Consider the following 16618-nt stretch of genomic DNA (forward strand, 5'->3'; position numbering starts at 1 on the left):
TTCACGCTTCCGTTCGTGGGATTCAATATTGACAAAACTACATGGAAGATCCCTTCTTCCTTCTTTGGCGAGCCTGCTTCACCTCTTATTATTGGGAGTGGGTTGAGGACATCCTTGGAAGATATAAAGAAGTGCTCACCCGTGCCGGCATATTTGAAGCTGTCTACGCGTCGAAATACTCCTACGACCGCTGTGAGAATATCTTGCGAGCCTTCTTCAAATATTGGTGCCCTTTGACAAACACACTCCATACGCCTGTTGGGGAGTTGTCCATCACGCTTTGGGACCTTTATCGACTTGGTGGCCTTTCGATCGATGGCTCGTTCTTTGATGAGGTTTTTCCTTCGGCGCAGGAGATTCTTACTCGCGACAAAGAAGGGAAGCCACTTCTCCCTGAGAGCTACAGGCATCTTTTTTCGGCTTACTACCACCTCTGGACGAATGACCAAGGGGTATGGATGAAGAACTGAATTCGCTTCTGGTTCAAATGAGAGGCTAGGTATAGGGCTCCTCCGAGTAGGGCGAATAGAAGAAAGATCACGTCTAAACCGAAAATGACCTATAATCCCTCTGGAAGCGTAGAGCCATACGACCTTACTGATACGAAGGACTTCAACGTCCCTTTCGACACACTGGACATTCCAGGGTATTTAAGAAAGGAAACCTATATTGCGGCATTCATAGCGTGTTGGATTTGCAAGTTCCTTTTGCCAAGCAAAAAGGACGATCGTATTCGCCCAAGTGTCTTCAAGGTTGCATGCTTAATGGCCACAGGGAAAAGATTTTGCCTTGCAATCCCCGTTCTTGCGAGCATATATCATGGGTTGAGGGAGATCGTCCACGCCCCTAACCTTGGAAAATGTGGGGTAACTTTTCCAATCCATTACGTCTATGCTTGGATTGGCCAATACTTTGATGTATATTATGAAAATCATCAAGTGAGTAGCCATCACGCGCGCATGACAAGATTTAGTAGTGAGAAAATGACAATATTTTATGGCCAATCAGAAGCTGAGGAAATCTTCAAAGAAGTGAATCCTTTGATGCTTCCTAAATTGTGCTGGACTGAGAATGAAGAAAAGGTGTTGATCGATGATGGATCCTTATCATCAAGACTCACGGCTACTTCATTAGTCAACGCTCTTGCCATTTAGCTCTACGTAAGGACAATACTTTCATTATTGAAAAATATAATCCTTGCAAGTTTAGCAGACAATTCGGCTTCTGTCAGGACATCCCCAACAACTTGAAAGAGATCACTCACGCTTATACCTTGGGTGAGGCTATTCAACTATGGGATTCCTCAGTTCGCACGCAGACGCGGTCTCGGATGACTATACCCACGCACAGAAAGCATCCATTGATCACAAAAGACTATGACATCTGGTGGTCGACTCGGTCAAATAGTGTCTCTTCAACTTCCTTTAAATTCACCGTTAAGATCCCTCAGCAATCATCGAAGAAGGGTAAGGTTACCTTCGCCAACGAGTCAGTGCATCATAATGGAACTATAGAGATTGTAACAGGTCTTACCTCATCCGCCTTGCGGAAGAACAAAATCACTAGCAGTCCCTCGACAAACATTGCCACAAAAAATAAGTCTTCCAAGGACTCTCGACAGACCATCAAAGAGGCGCAACCAGTGATTCCAACAAAGAAGACGCCATCCAAAATTTCAAAATTCGTATCCGTGACTCACATAGAAGAAGATGTCGAAATTGAAACGGTGGATGATCGTGATTCTATTGAGGCTATAGAAAAGGAAGGGACTCAAGTTCAGGGCATCAGATCTACCCGAGGAGGAACCCAATCGTTGGCGAGCGGTAGTAGTAGTCAAGACCGTCATTGGAACCGATCAAAGAAGAGGACATCCTCTGATTTAGAGGAGGTTTCCTTTACACCACCGTCAGTTGGAGTGTCGCCACTTAAGGTAATCATCTCTCCATTTTTTTCTTTTTTTTTTCTTTTGTAAAATTTTTTTTTTTGTAACTTCTTTTTTTTTCCTCCAGCCCCCGTTTTTTGAATTCCGTTAAGAAGGTGTTGGTAACAATTCACCACCCGAACTCGAAGCTGATGATATAATTTCAAACAATAAAAGTGACGAAATAGCTGTCAGTACTCCAAAATAATTTGCCCCCAGTGGAGGTACCTCATCAATGTGTAAGAAGGAGTTAACTGGTTCGCACGAGACCCGAAGAGGCCTAAACCAGTACTGGTTTCAGAATTTTATTGGCAAAAATTGATCCAAGCGCATCGAAAGAGATATTTGCAGAGTTTGTGGATGGATTTTCGCGGGCAGATTCTTGACACTCCTATTGAGCAGATCTCTTCTTTAAAAGAATGTGCGGAGGAGATTATTGCAGAAATCACCAGAACGGATCCTACCAATGGTCTCCCTTTAAAAGATTATTTGCTAGAATTATTTGCCAAGGCAGAGACATATGATGTTTTGGCATCTTCATCATGAAAAAAGATGAGTAAAGAAGCACATACAGAACTCCTTTCCAAAGTGACCGCCCAACTCGAGAGAGTCAAGGCGAAGGAAGAAGACCTAACTTGTCATCTGCAAAGTCTTGAAGAAAAATTGTAGTCCATTGAAGACAGGAAGAAAGTGTTGCAACAGGAACTCATCAATTTGGAGAACCAAGGCCTGGAAATCAGCTCAACTATCGATCAAAAGCATGAAACTTTTGAGGAGATCCGGACTGAAGTAACTCGGGCACATGATGAGCTCTCTTCTATTAAAAGTACCGGCATCTTGACTGATGACGCAGTGAAGGAACTTGAAGACATGAAGTCTGCACTTGAATCATGCAAAATAGCTGTAGTGGATTACAAATTTGACATTTAGACTTTTCACCATGTCTTTTTTCTGAATTTGTTTTATTTTTTTTTTCATGTAATGAATTTCTCCCTTTTTTTGAATAATAAAATGCTTTCCGTTCCTTATCTCTTTTTTTTTTTTAAGATACAAGAACTCAAATGGAGCATTTTATTTATTATATATATATATATTTTTTTTGGAAAGAGAAGATTTTCTTTTTTTTTTTTGCAAGGAACAAGGATTTGATTTGGAGTGGTGTAACTGAACTTAGAAGTTGCCCTCCAAGCTGCCTACGTATCCCAACAAGAGAATCAAGTCACACGTAGTTCCTGCCGTTCACATTTTAATCTCATGCGGGTCCGGAGTATCTATTTGTTTACCACCTTAGACTTGGTGGAGTGTTTCAGTAGTTTAACCACATACTACACAATTGGTGGTTGTCATCCACAGTTTTAGCTCATGCGGGCCAGGAGCATCTCGTGGTTCCGATTACGCATAGTACATTTTTAGTTACTTGCCATTGATGGGGCCAACCCTTAATCCATCTTCAGCAACCAATTTGTATGGGCCATTTGTATATACTTCTTGAACGACATATGGACCATCCCACTTAGGAGTGAACTTTCTTTGTCCGCCATGAGTGAGAATGATTGGTCTCCGAACAGCGAGTACTAACTCCCCAATCTGGAAGGAGCACGGCCGGACATGCTTATTGAATGCTTTTGAAAGGCGGGCTTCATAGCACTCAATTCGCTGTTGAGCTTCCAATCTCTTTTCGTCGAGTGCTTCTAGCTCCTCAAGGCGAAGACGAACATTATCTTCTTCACTGAACCCTTCTTGAATCGCAATTCTTTGCGAAGGTATTTGACACTCCAGTGAAAGAACCGCTTCAACACCGTAAACAAACGCGTATGGGGTTGCTTGCGTGGGAGTTTGAAAAGTAGTTCGGTATGCCCAAAGTGCTTCTCCAATTCGAAGATGCCAATCCCTTCTCGATTTATCCACGATTTTCTTCAACAGATTAGATAAGGTCTTGTTGAATGCTTCAGCGAGCCCATTTGCAACAGCGTAGTACATGGACGAATTGTATTGTTTGAAATGAAACTTTTCGCAAAACTTGTTCATTGCTACATTGCAAAAGGGTTTACCATTATCTGTGATGATATAACACGGGATTCCATACCGATAAATGATGTGCAAGCGAATGAAATCCACAACATTCTCCTTTTTGACCTCCCTTAAAGGAACCGCTTCAGCCCACTTTGAAAAGTAATCTGTCGCTGCCAAAATGAAAATATGTCCGCCAGAAGACTTTGGAAGTGGTCCAACTATATCCAAACCCCAAGCATCGAACGGCCAAGAAGCCATAGTGGGGTGCAATGGTTCAGGAGGTTGATGAATGAAATTGCCATGGAATTGACATGCTTGACATCTCCTAGCAAAGTCAATGCAATCCTTCACCATTGTTGGCCAGTAGTATCCCATTCTTTTCATGCGAAAATGTAATTTCGGGCCAGATTGGTGAGCACCACATATCCCAGAGTGAGCCTCCTCCATTGCTTGCATGGCCTCATCTTCTCCAAGACATCGTAGAAACACCCCATCGAATGATCTTCGGTAAAGCGTCCCTTTATAGTAAATGAAACGTGGCGCTCGACGACGTATATCAACCCTTTTCTTGGGATCTTCTGGTAACTTCCCATGATTAAGGTAATCCACGATGAGATGACGCCAATCCTCCTTTTCAATCTCATGGACAAAAATATGATAAGTATTTTCTTCCTCACCATCATCGTCTTCATCAAACATCGGAGGTATGACCCAATTTTGACATATTGAAATTTGATTTCGATGAGAAGGTAGAGTGATCATGGACGCCACCCTTGCCAAAGAGTCAGCTTGTTGGTTGAAATTTCTAGGGATATGTTCTATAGTAACATTACCTAAATATCTCATGAGTTGCCTTGCATACTTGTAATATGGGATCAATTCAGGTTTCTTGACATCATAAACACCAAGAAGTTGATTTACCACCAATTTTGAATCACCATAGACTCTAAGATGCAACTGCTTCATGTCTACAGCCGTTTCAAGACCGAGAATCAACGCCTGATATTCGGCCACATTGTTTGAACACCGGCGTGTTAAAGTGAAAGAATATGGCAATATATCTGCTTCAGGAGTATAAAAGACAACTCCCGCACCAGCCCCATCACGGTGAGCAGCTCCATCGAAATACATTGACCACGGCGATTCGACCATAAACACTTCTTCATCGGGAAGTTCATCAGTCAACTCCCACTCGGCAGGTACGGGATGATCGGCTAGAAAGTCTGCCAATATTTGTCCTTTGACAGCCTTCGCAGGTACATAAATGATTTCGAATTGTTGAAATTGGAGGTACCATCTCGCGAGCCGATCAGATAGTACAGGTTTTACCATGACATATTTAATGGGATTGGATTTAGATATGAGTCGAATAGTATCTGCATGAAAATAATGTTTCAACTTCTGAATGACAAATATAAGTGCCAAACATAACTTCTCGATGGGTGAGTAGTTCAACTCATTAGATGTCATCATCCGGCTCAAGTAATACAGCGCGTTCTCCTTACCTTCATCGTTTTCTTGAGCAAGTAAGACCCCAACCGATCGCTCTTGAGCGGAAATATAGAGAATCAATGGTTTTCCTGAAATGGGCACAACCAGCACTGGGGGATTCATGAGGTACGCTTTAATGCTCGTTAAAGCATTACTACACGATTCATCCCACTCGAAGGGTACCCCTTTCTTCATCAGTCTACTAAAGGGTTGGCATCGTCCGGCCAAATTAGAAATAAACCTCCGGATATATGCCAACTTCCCTTGAAGGCTCTTCAATTCATGAATATTTCGCGGTTCAGGCATGTTCACAATGGCATCAATTTTAGATCGATCGACCTCTATTCCCCGTTGATGAACGATGAAACCAAGAAACTTGCCAGAAGTGACTCCGAATGCGCACTTCAAAGGATTCATCTTCAATTGGTATCTCCGAAGGCGTTGGAAAACTCTTCGAAGGTCTTGGATATGATCCTCTCGTTTCTTTGATTTCACCACAAGGTCATCAACGTAGCACTCCACATTCCTATGGAGCATATCATCAAATATTCTTTGCATTACCCTTTGATATGTCGCTCCAGCATTTTTCAAGCCAAATGACATTACTTTATAGAAATAAATTCCCTTGGGGGTGCGGAAGGCCGTGAGCTCCTCATCCTCGGGCGCCATGCGTATTTGATTGTAGCCAGATGATCCATCGAGAAAAGATAGTGCTTCATGCCCGGTTGTAGCATCGACTGTCAATTCTGTGATGGGGAGAGGAAAATCATCTTTGGGGCAAGCCTCATTTAAGTCTCGAAAATCAACACAAACTCGAATTTGCCCATTCTTCTTCCTTACAGGGACAATGCTTGAAATCCATGTTGGATATTTTACTTCTCGTATGAATCCGGCTTCAATCAATCGATTTATCTCATTTTCTATAAGAGGGATCAATTCGGGTCGAAAGCGCCTTTGAGTTTGCTTGACAGGTTTTGTTCCTCGCCTGACAGATAAATTATGAACAGCGACTCTAGGATCAAAACCGGGAATTTCTGAGTAATTCCAGGCAAAGACATCTTTGAACTCGAGCAGCAAATCAACATACTCTTTCTCTTCTTCAGGAGTCATACAAGAACTTATGTAAATTGGGCGAGAGTCGTCACTTGTGCCGAGATTAATCTCCTTTAGCGCATCGACTGTATTTTTTACTCCCTGTTCAAATTCAGCGGGAGCATCATCTGCATCTTCATCTTCTTCTTCAGGATCACTGATCGTAATATGATGGCAGGAAGCCATACTTTCTTGACCCTGTTCTTCAAAAATAGTTTCAATTCTTACATTGAATAAGTCTCCATAGTGCATGAAGAAATTGGAGACTCGCTTTCTTGGTCCGTTTTTCTTTATTGGAGTAAGATTTTCTTCCTTGGCAACTTGGTACTCTCGCTTTTTACTTCCTGATCTTTCATAGACGGGCGGTTTCAAATCTTTCGGTTGCGGGCCAAGTCTGTCAAATACAGAAGTACGTTTTGACTTATTTCCCAATCTATCGAACACAGATCTCCTTCGCCTTGTGATCTCCATTTCTCCGTTCACATAGTTACAACTTGCCCTTTTGATCATTATACGCACTGGCGAAGGTGGTTGATAACCAAGACCCATCGATGAACTTTCAATATTATAGCCCTTTTCTTTCAACATTTTCTGCGTAGGTGTTAATCCATGAGTCTTCTCGCCAGTCACCTCAGGAGGGAGTTTTTCCAATGCATGCTTCTCATTTGGGTTATAACCGGCTTTAGCAAGAAATCTATATGCGTTTGGATCAAAACCTTCTTGAGTCCGATTAGTTGGTAGCGAGTAATGCTCTACTGCCGGTTCTTCTTTGGGACGACCAAATCCTTGCAAGCTCACTTTCTCACTCTTAACAGACTCTATTTTGGTGAGCGGAACATTCAATGTGTCATTCCTGACAAAAGAAGATTGACTTTCTTCTCTCTTCGATTTTGGAATATACCGCAAAATGGGTACTTTGAAATCTTGACTTTCTTCCTTTGCTGATTCTTTTCTTTTTGCTTCTTTCTGAAGGTAAAATTTGGCGTTGGCAAAGTGAGTTTCGGCCTCAGTGAAAGGTTTATCATCGGCAACAATCTTCTTAACTATACCGTCTTGACAATATTTGAAACATTGATGCAGAGTAGACAGTATAATTTCATTCTCGTGAATCCAGGGTCTTCCCAAGAGCATGTTATAAGAGGTTTTGGCTTCAATGATATGAAATAACGCACTTGAAGACAACTCGCCAATGAGCAATTCAAGCCTTATGAGGCCAATTGCTCTTTGCCCCCCTTGGTTAAATCCTTAGATCATGAGGTGGCTCTGGGAGAGTTCATCGCTTGAGATTCCTAGCTCTTTCATAGCTCGCACGGACATGATATTGACAACAGATCCCCCATCAATGAGTATCCGATTTATCTTCTCTCTCGGACATATGCACTAACAAACAAAGGTCGATTGTGGGTTTTGAACTCAACAGTTAAATCGTCATCATAAAAAATGATAGTTGTTGCACAATCCACTGGTGGTTTCTCATTGATTTTGAGTTTTTTCTCAAATTCCGTACCAATTTGTGTGACTTGAGAATTTTCAGCTTTGACGACATTACAAGAGGTGGAGTTATCAGCATTGTCACTTAAATACCCCTTGGGTATAAATTCTCTCAGTGTCATGGGCTGTCGAACCTCTTGAAGGAGTTGAAAATCTGAAGGAATTGGTTTTGTGGCCATTCCTTTTTGTTTCTTTGTTGCATTTCGTCGTTTCATTGTCACTTTAGCCTTTGTCGAACGAATGCTTTTCGAAAAGATGTACTTCTTTATTTTTGGCTTGCAAGTCCTCTTTCGAGTGACTAAAGTCCATCCTTCGTTGTCATCTTCAATAACATCCTCAATTGAGGATTTTTCAAGCTCCTTGGGCGAAGCACTGTTTGTTGTAGATAAAACTTCTATCGGACAACACACAGACCCAAACATTATTGTTGTTTGATTTGTCGATACTTTATCTTCCTCGAGAAGGATTTTCCCTTGACGGGCCAATTCCATAATTTTGTCTTTAAAGACAAAACATTTAGTGAGAGGGTGACCGATCAAGCGATGATAGCAGCAATAACTTGGATCATTGACTCGACCGGCTTCCTCTGGGCGCTTTATTTCAGGAAGTTCAAGGAGTTTCTCCTTGAAAAGATCATCAAACATCCCTTGTAAATCAGATTCAAGGAATGGGTATTCTTTTTCTTGCATCTCTTTCAAAGTGGGTCTTTTTACCGACCTATATTGAGCGGAGTCTACCTTTTCGGTGACCTTTCGGCTCACCTTGATAGCAACCTTCATGGGAGTTGTGTTTATTGCCATAGATTCCTTATTATTGAATCTTGAAGGAGGCTTGCCCCATTTTTTATTTTCTTGCCTTTCATTACTTTGACGAGGCGGCTGCACCCGCGGAGCTTGAATAGGAAGCCCATCAGTTGCATTGGCCGTGATGCTTAATTCCATATCATGAGCACGAGTAGCTAATTCTTCAAATGTATTCGGACGTATACCCTGTAGAATGTAACTCAGGCTCCAATGCGTTCCTCGGATGCACATTTCTATGGCAGAGGGTTCAGACAGTCTATCCTTGCAGTTGAGACTCAGACTTCTCCATCTATCAATGTAGTTGACCAAAGGTTCATCCTTCCATTGACGAGTGTTGGTCAACTCCAACATACTAACGGTTCTTCTAGTGCTGTAGAAGCGATTCAAGAACTCTTGTTCCAGCTGTTCCCAACTGTCGATGGACCCCGGAGTGAGATCAGTGTACCAGTCAAATGCGTTGCCCTTCAAGGATCGGACAAACTGTTTGACTAGCAGGTCACCATAGGTTCCAGCGTTATTGCAGGTTTCGATAAAATGGGCCACATGTTGCTTTGGACTACCTTTCCCATCGAACTGTTGAAATTTAGGCGATTGATATCCAGCAAGCATTGCGAGGTTGTCGATTCTAGCAGTGTAAGGTTTGGAGTAGGTAAAACTTGACTTCGAACTACCCCCATTTTTGTCTTTGATCATGCCTTCAACAAGTTCCTTCAATTGTTCTACGGGAATAGTTCCATCGGCAGTCACATATACTTCTTTCACCTTGTCTTTACCTTTAGATGAGGGAATTTCACTCTCTTGGTTCGCATGACTTCCTTCAGGAGCGTGATCTTTCTGGGTAAGCAGTTGAGCAATGAGAGCATCTTGGTCCTTGATGTGTTTCATCATGGTTTCCATCATTTTGGACATGTTCGAAACTTGCTCTTCGAGACTTAAAGTATTTGTCATGATGGCAGGCATTGCCGCAGAGGAAGCAGCAGAATTTTCAATAGAAAATCTTGAATGAAGAGCTTCATGTGAAGGGGCTGATCCAGTGCTTGATGAATCATCGTCATGCTTAGAAAACTTGGATTCGGATCCAAATTCGAGCATGGCAAGAGCCTTCTCAATCGAGGCAGGAACGTCTTGGATCCCCATCGTAGAGGAATAGCTCATTGGTGATATTGAACCGAAGACGGGAGTTGGCGCCGATGGAGCTTCCATGCTACTTTGGGTGGAGGCTCTCGTCATACTCCTTGTCACAGGCCCAATAGTGCGGGTATTGGTGGCAACATGTGCAGCTTCCTGAACAGGCTTAACATCAGTGGTCTTGGAACGTGCAATCATGATTTTGTTACTCTTTGGTGCCATTGGTGATATACGTAGCTGAATATTCGAGGAGAAGGGATGGAAGGCAGAGATGGTCCCACTGGGCGTGCCAAAAATTTGTACGCGATAAAATTTCAAGTCTGCAAAACGACAAGAAAAATACACGACAAATATATGATATATAAATTTAGGAAAATATGTAGGTACAATCTCTGGAGTTTTCTCAAACTTGTGGAGAGTTTCCCTCGATTCTTCTCCTCGAACACCAATCCAAGGGCTTCGCAGCTTGTTCTTGGATCCACCACCGATTCTTTCAAATCTTGATATAGAAGATTTGAAGAACTTTAGAAGATATTTAAAGATTCAAGTCTTGATATATGGGAGACTTGGAGAGCTTGAAGAGCCGAACCTTTGTAGCTTGGAACTTCAATGCTTTTAGCGTATGAGATGCCTCTTGAAGTCTCTCTGTGTATCTGTGTGTTTGATTTGGTTGAGAGACCCCTATTTATAGCTGTAGCAAGGGGTAGAGGTTGAAGACCTGTGTACCACTTTACTGGTCTTGCAAGACGTGTAGTCATATTATGACTGTGCCAGTCAAATGTTATCTCTTCATTTTATATTTATTAATAAAGAGATAAATAATTCATCGATTGGCTAGACTCGTGGGGACACGTGACGTGGCGCCGTTTGACTGGCCAAGCTATTGCAGTATATAAGAAATATACTTGGATTAAACAACTCTAAATATTATCCCTTTAATAAGAAATAAATACTTAGATATTTATCCAATAGGCATGGGATATGATATGATATGGTTGGTGGAGATATCCTTGCAATTTGAATTGATTTGGAACACCTCACCTTGACACGTGGCAAAATATAATTGGCCATTTAATAACCAATTTTCCCAAGTGTACATGACATACGGCAATATCCAATTGGATAAAAATAAGCCATAAAATAATTTATAGGCCAATGGTAATTTTTAGAATTTAATTAAAATTCCATTATCTACAGTTATTATTTTAAAAAAATAATTAAAAGTTAGGACCCATAAAACACGACTAGAAAACAAGGGCCAGGGGTGGAAGCTCTTGTAGGAGAAGATGTTTTTCAAGGTTAGGATGGGGACATGGAATGGAAACCAACCACATTAAATTTGTTTGGTCATAGAAGTTCAATGAATCTTCCCTTAAGTTCAATGAAAAATCAACGCCTGGGAAGAACTGCAACAATAAACTGGTAGTAGTCAGGGCTGTGGGGTGAGATTTTTTCAAGATTGGATGGGACCTGGCAAGATTGCCTTTCAAATGTAGAGGAATCTTAGGAGTCCAAAGACTTGGTTAATCAACTAATTAAACAGCCGTCTACAGTCTTTGGTCATCTGCAAGATGTTTTAAAATGATCGGCTCTGCACCGCCCTAACGCGCTCAAGGGGTGCTGTAATTTTCAGTCAAATGCATTAAAATCTAGATAACCCTTACGCCCTAAGGTGGAAATTATAGAGAGGGGACTCGATGTGAGTAGAAACTCCATCGAAAATGACCAATGAAAACCGTCACCTTTGACCTCCTGCACCACTAAACCTTAGAAGGTTTGGGAGTGACCACTGGACCAAAGGTAGAAATACATTAAAATCCAGATTGTATCTGTCCAAAGACTTTGGTACTAAACGGTCCCTTTCGTTGATTATACTATGAAGTTCATTTAACTTCATTCTTATTTCCTTTGCTCTTCTTCAACATATAATATATATATATATATAATGAGCTCACAGAAAATCGTTATCAAGCTAATTTTGAAATTTGATGGAACATTTAACTGAAACTAACAATTAATTGCTAGCAATCAACAAGCATGAGTAATGGAGGAAAAGCTCAATGAAGTGTCAAACAATTGAAATGATCGATTGAGTTGTTCAGTATGGGACAAAAATGTGAATCGTTTTGGGGTAAAGGACCAGACAGTTTCAGTCTTTGGGCATTTAATTGTTGAATCTTCTATGCTCTGGGCTATCTTTGCTCTTATGCATAGGTGTGATGGGATGATTTCCAGAATGTTTTAGTGCAACAATTTAATTTTGCTCTTAAAAAACATGTTAATGATTAGCTGCTACTAATTGTTGGCAAAATAAACCAAACTTCAGAGTTTCTATTCATTTATCCACTAGTTTTATTGAAGTTAGGTTTAAGGTAGTTGTATTATTTATGATTTTGTATTTTATTTGATAATTTTTATGCAAGTGATTTCTTATTTTAAAACTCTTAATAAGTTATAAATAGGGCAATCGTTTAGGTATTTTCTTAAGAGAGCTTAAGAGTGTTTATAGGATTTTATTGTGGTGTCATTTTCTTCTATTGTTTAAAATTTCAATAATATTGTGAGTTGCGTTTATTGCTCTCTCATTCTCCCACATAAATAATTTGAATGATTATATTCTTCCTTCAATTCTGTAACCCTGCACATATTTATTATTATTATAATTTTAAATTCGAGTTCTACATGAATGAATCTTTTTACAAGACATACAGAAACTAGAAAACAGAAAACACAGAAAAGGGGAAAAGAAAAGGCTTCAATACTAAAACATTGCATATTTGAGATGCCACCCTAATAAACAGTACAAGAGGCTCTCGTGGGTAGAAAGATAATAAAAATGCACTCAACAAAATAAGCACTTTTATTTTCCTAAATTTAGTAAAGTTACCGACCGCCAGAGAGAACAGAGTCTACTACAGAATGTGAGAAACAATTGTCTGTGGAAGCTCCAACAGCAGGATGGGCGAAGCTAAGATCAACAGCAGAAAAGCCCCATACTGGTAAGGCAACTGATCCCTCCAAGTACAACAGAACTTGTCTCATACTTGGCCTAATCTTTGGTTCTGAATGAGAGCATAACAAGCCCAGTTTCAACACCAATTCCGCTTCTTCTTTCACATACTCATTACCCAAATTATGATCAACTGCCTGGAGTATATGTTAGGGTATCAGGCCAATTATTTGAAAAGGAAAAGACCAACAATTTAATAGAAAATAATATCTAACACGAATGATGAACAACACACAAGAATTAACGTGGTTCGGCTTAATCACCAAGCCTACGTCCACGGAGAGAAAAATCTGTTCTTACTATGAGAGAAAAACACCACAAGATTACAACTTGATTCCCAAGCCCCAACTCTTGTATAACCCTCTCACCCACTAAGAACTCTCTCACTCCTTTCTTGTATATTTGTAGTATGCCAATCTACCTATTTATAGAGAACATTACTTGGCCAAAAAACCAAATAACAATTAGAAACCAATACTAATTCCTAAACTCATATAGAGTAGGAAATAACATCTAATTCTAAGCCAAATAGGACTTTACTTGACTACTACTTCAAGTAACTAAAATCGAAGTAGGAAACTACTTACTTGCCACACCAAATAAGAATTCTACCTAAAAGAAATTAAGCCAATTTCCTAACAGTATACAACCTGCTTTCCAGCACGAAAATACCCAATCAATCAAAATGATATTCTCTTCTGGTTCTGCTCGGGGTTCTATTGGCCTTCTTCCACAGGCAACCTCCAGCAAAAAGGCCCCAAAAGCATATACATCAGTGCTTGTTGTGGCCCTCCCTGTCCTACTATACTCAGGGGCAAGGTAGCCAAGAGATCCAGCTACATGGGTGCTTTGAGGGAGAGTTCCATGATCGTATAGCCTTGCCAGACCGAAATCTCCTAATCTTCCATTCAGTTCACCATCTAACAATACATTACTGGCTTTTACATCTCGGTGGATCACTACTTGCTCCCATTCTTCGTGTAGATAGAATAATCCTGACGCTACACCTTTGATAACTCGAAATCTTTGGCTCCAGTTGAGAGCGTACTTTGGTTGGTTGTACAGAAACCTGTCCAGACTACTATTGGACATGAACTCGTATACCAAGAGTAACTCTTCTTTACGCCGGTAATAACCCAACAATGGTGCTAAATTTCTATGACTCAATCGACCAATACTGACGATTTTTGCAACAAATGCTCTCATTCCCTGTCTTGCATGATAAGAGACCTTCTTGACAGCAACCTCAAGATTGTTTGTTGGCAAAACGCCTTTGTAGACCCTGCCAAATCCGCCTTTTCCTAACAGCTGCTTTTCTGTGAATCCATTGGTGGCAATGTACAAATTTTGATACTTGAACCTGTGAGGTCCGTAAGCAAGCTCCCATTCTTCCAGCACTTCAGCAAACTTCCACTTTCTTCTTAGATAATAAGCTACTCCAGATATTAGTATTAATGAAAAAGTTATGCAAATCAGGGGCAATCCCACGGTGAAAAGTTTAGATACTTTCTTGTGTCCAGACCGAGGTAGCTCGGGGAGCCGAGAGAGATCAAGAGCTTGCGCAACCAGTGTTTTGAAAACCGGACCGGACCGGCCGGTTCGACCGGTTGAACCGCGAACCGGCCATGTCTCCGGTCTGGTTCAATGCTAGGTTTGACTTTGTCAAGAAACCGGTCAAAAACCGGTCGGACTGCGAAAACCGCCGAACCGGATTTGAACCGGTTATTTCCGGTTTTTGAGTTTTCCACTTTTTTTTTTTTTTTTTTAGTTTTGCAAAATGTAGTTATTAAGATTCGAACTCAAGACCTTTGTAATAGAAGACCAATGTAGTAACCATTGCACCATCACATCTTATTAGTTTTTTTTGATAACTTATTTATATAAAACAAATACTCATATTTCTTTTGTTCCATTTTTCTTACAAAATATCATCCTTTCATGGCTCTTTCTTTTTAATCTTCAACTCTTTCTCTCTCTCTCTCTATCATCTTTTCTTTTGCCACTCATTTTTTAATCAAACCTCTTTATTTTTAATTTATTGATGTTTTCTTCCATATTTTAATTTTGTTTTTGTCCATTAAATTTAAAAAAGTTAAAAAAGAATTATTTTTCTTTAACCCAATTTATTTAATACCACAACCACTCACTTTTATCTCATTTTTTGTTTCTTATCAAATTTGCATTTCTATTTTCAATTCTCTTGATTTTCTTCGAACTCCAAACTTCCTTTTTTAAATTGTAAATTTAAATTCCAAAATGTAAATTAAAATTTAAGTTCACAATGTCTAAATTCTTATAGACGTAAATTTTGTATAATTTCAAATATTGTGATATTTTTGGATTGGATTTAAGATTTTTTTTGATAGATATAATTGAAATTGAGATGAAATTTATTTGTTTTAACTTATAATTTAAAAAATTTATTTTTAAAAATCCAGGTTATTCGAAAATAGTAAACTTTTCATCATATAAAGTATTAAATTATCCATTACATGTCTTATTTTGAACCGGGGTTGAACCGGTCCGACCGGTTGAACCTCGACCCTTTCACTTCACCGGTTCAATTAACGGTCCAGTTTTTAAAACATTGTGCACAACACCATTCATCCTAAAGCTCCATCCAAGTATAAAATGAGATGTTCCTCTTTCTACTGGGCTAGTGGCAGCAGAAAAGCCAACATACATGTTTTGCACTAAAATCGGCGAAAGGTCATATGTCAAAGACAAAAGAGGAGTATGTGGTTTGGCGGCCGCTATTGGGGCTAACGTAACATCGATTCTCCTATCAATCCCATCGTATTCCACCCAAAGTTGCATCGGTTGACCGCTGCTAAGAGTTAAGTTGTCAAATGAAATCTTGTTATTAGCTTGGTAACTTGCTGGCCTTGATACCTTGGACCTCACAGAGTTAATATCGATACCAACATGGTTGGCATTGATATCACCATAATCTTGGTTTCGGAAAGTGTCAAGCTCCACAGCAAAAACGTGATTATTCTGACTTCCGTTGGTGGGTCTATCAAAGAGGCCGAGAGTTTCCATAATATTGAACCGTGACATAGGCCCTCCTTTATGGTTTCTTGTTGGTGCAATCACGAATGCCAATCCGGAACCAATCAGTCCAGGGACATCGGGTACTATAGCGAACACAAATTGGGTGGAAAAGGAGAAAGCTGAACTATTAGATGTGCTCTTGAAGTTGATGGGATTAGGATAGAAGGCATGCCCACTTTGTGATTTGGTGTTGTTGGTTATCCGTAGGAGGCCATTATCGGTGACTTTGGCTAATCCATCCAGGCTTAGATTTGATGACTGAAATCCCTGATAGATGAACCCAACATCATCAGAAGCTGCTGCACCGACTACGATGCGAACTAGAAAATAGGCTAAGATTGCTGTTACTAGTTTCATTGACATGGCTGGATCGTGCTACAATGACGAGTCATTAGGCGACTTGTTATTGTATTTCATTACTTTGAATACAAACTGATACAATTGATAGTTGGTGGTTCCCACGACATCAATTGATAGTTTTCTTTCGCCGTACATCATTTGAATAGCTTGTTTATACTTTTATTCAGCATCAACTAACACATTAATGATCAATTTAATTGTGAAATAGGATGACTACTGTTTAAACACATGACGTTAGCGTTACGAGGTGCCAAA

General features: G+C 40.2%; 1 pseudogene; it reads right to left on the reverse strand.

Annotated features, from left to right (window-relative positions):
- Positions 1 to 12822: 12822 nt before the first annotated feature.
- Positions 12823 to 16366, reverse strand: LOC140038505 (L-type lectin-domain containing receptor kinase IV.1-like; annotated as a pseudogene).
- Positions 16367 to 16618: the final 252 nt, after the last annotated feature.

Source organism: Coffea arabica, chromosome 3e (genome assembly GCF_036785885.1).
Source record: "Coffea arabica cultivar ET-39 chromosome 3e, Coffea Arabica ET-39 HiFi, whole genome shotgun sequence".
Lineage (NCBI taxonomy): Eukaryota > Viridiplantae > Streptophyta > Magnoliopsida > Gentianales > Rubiaceae > Coffea > Coffea arabica.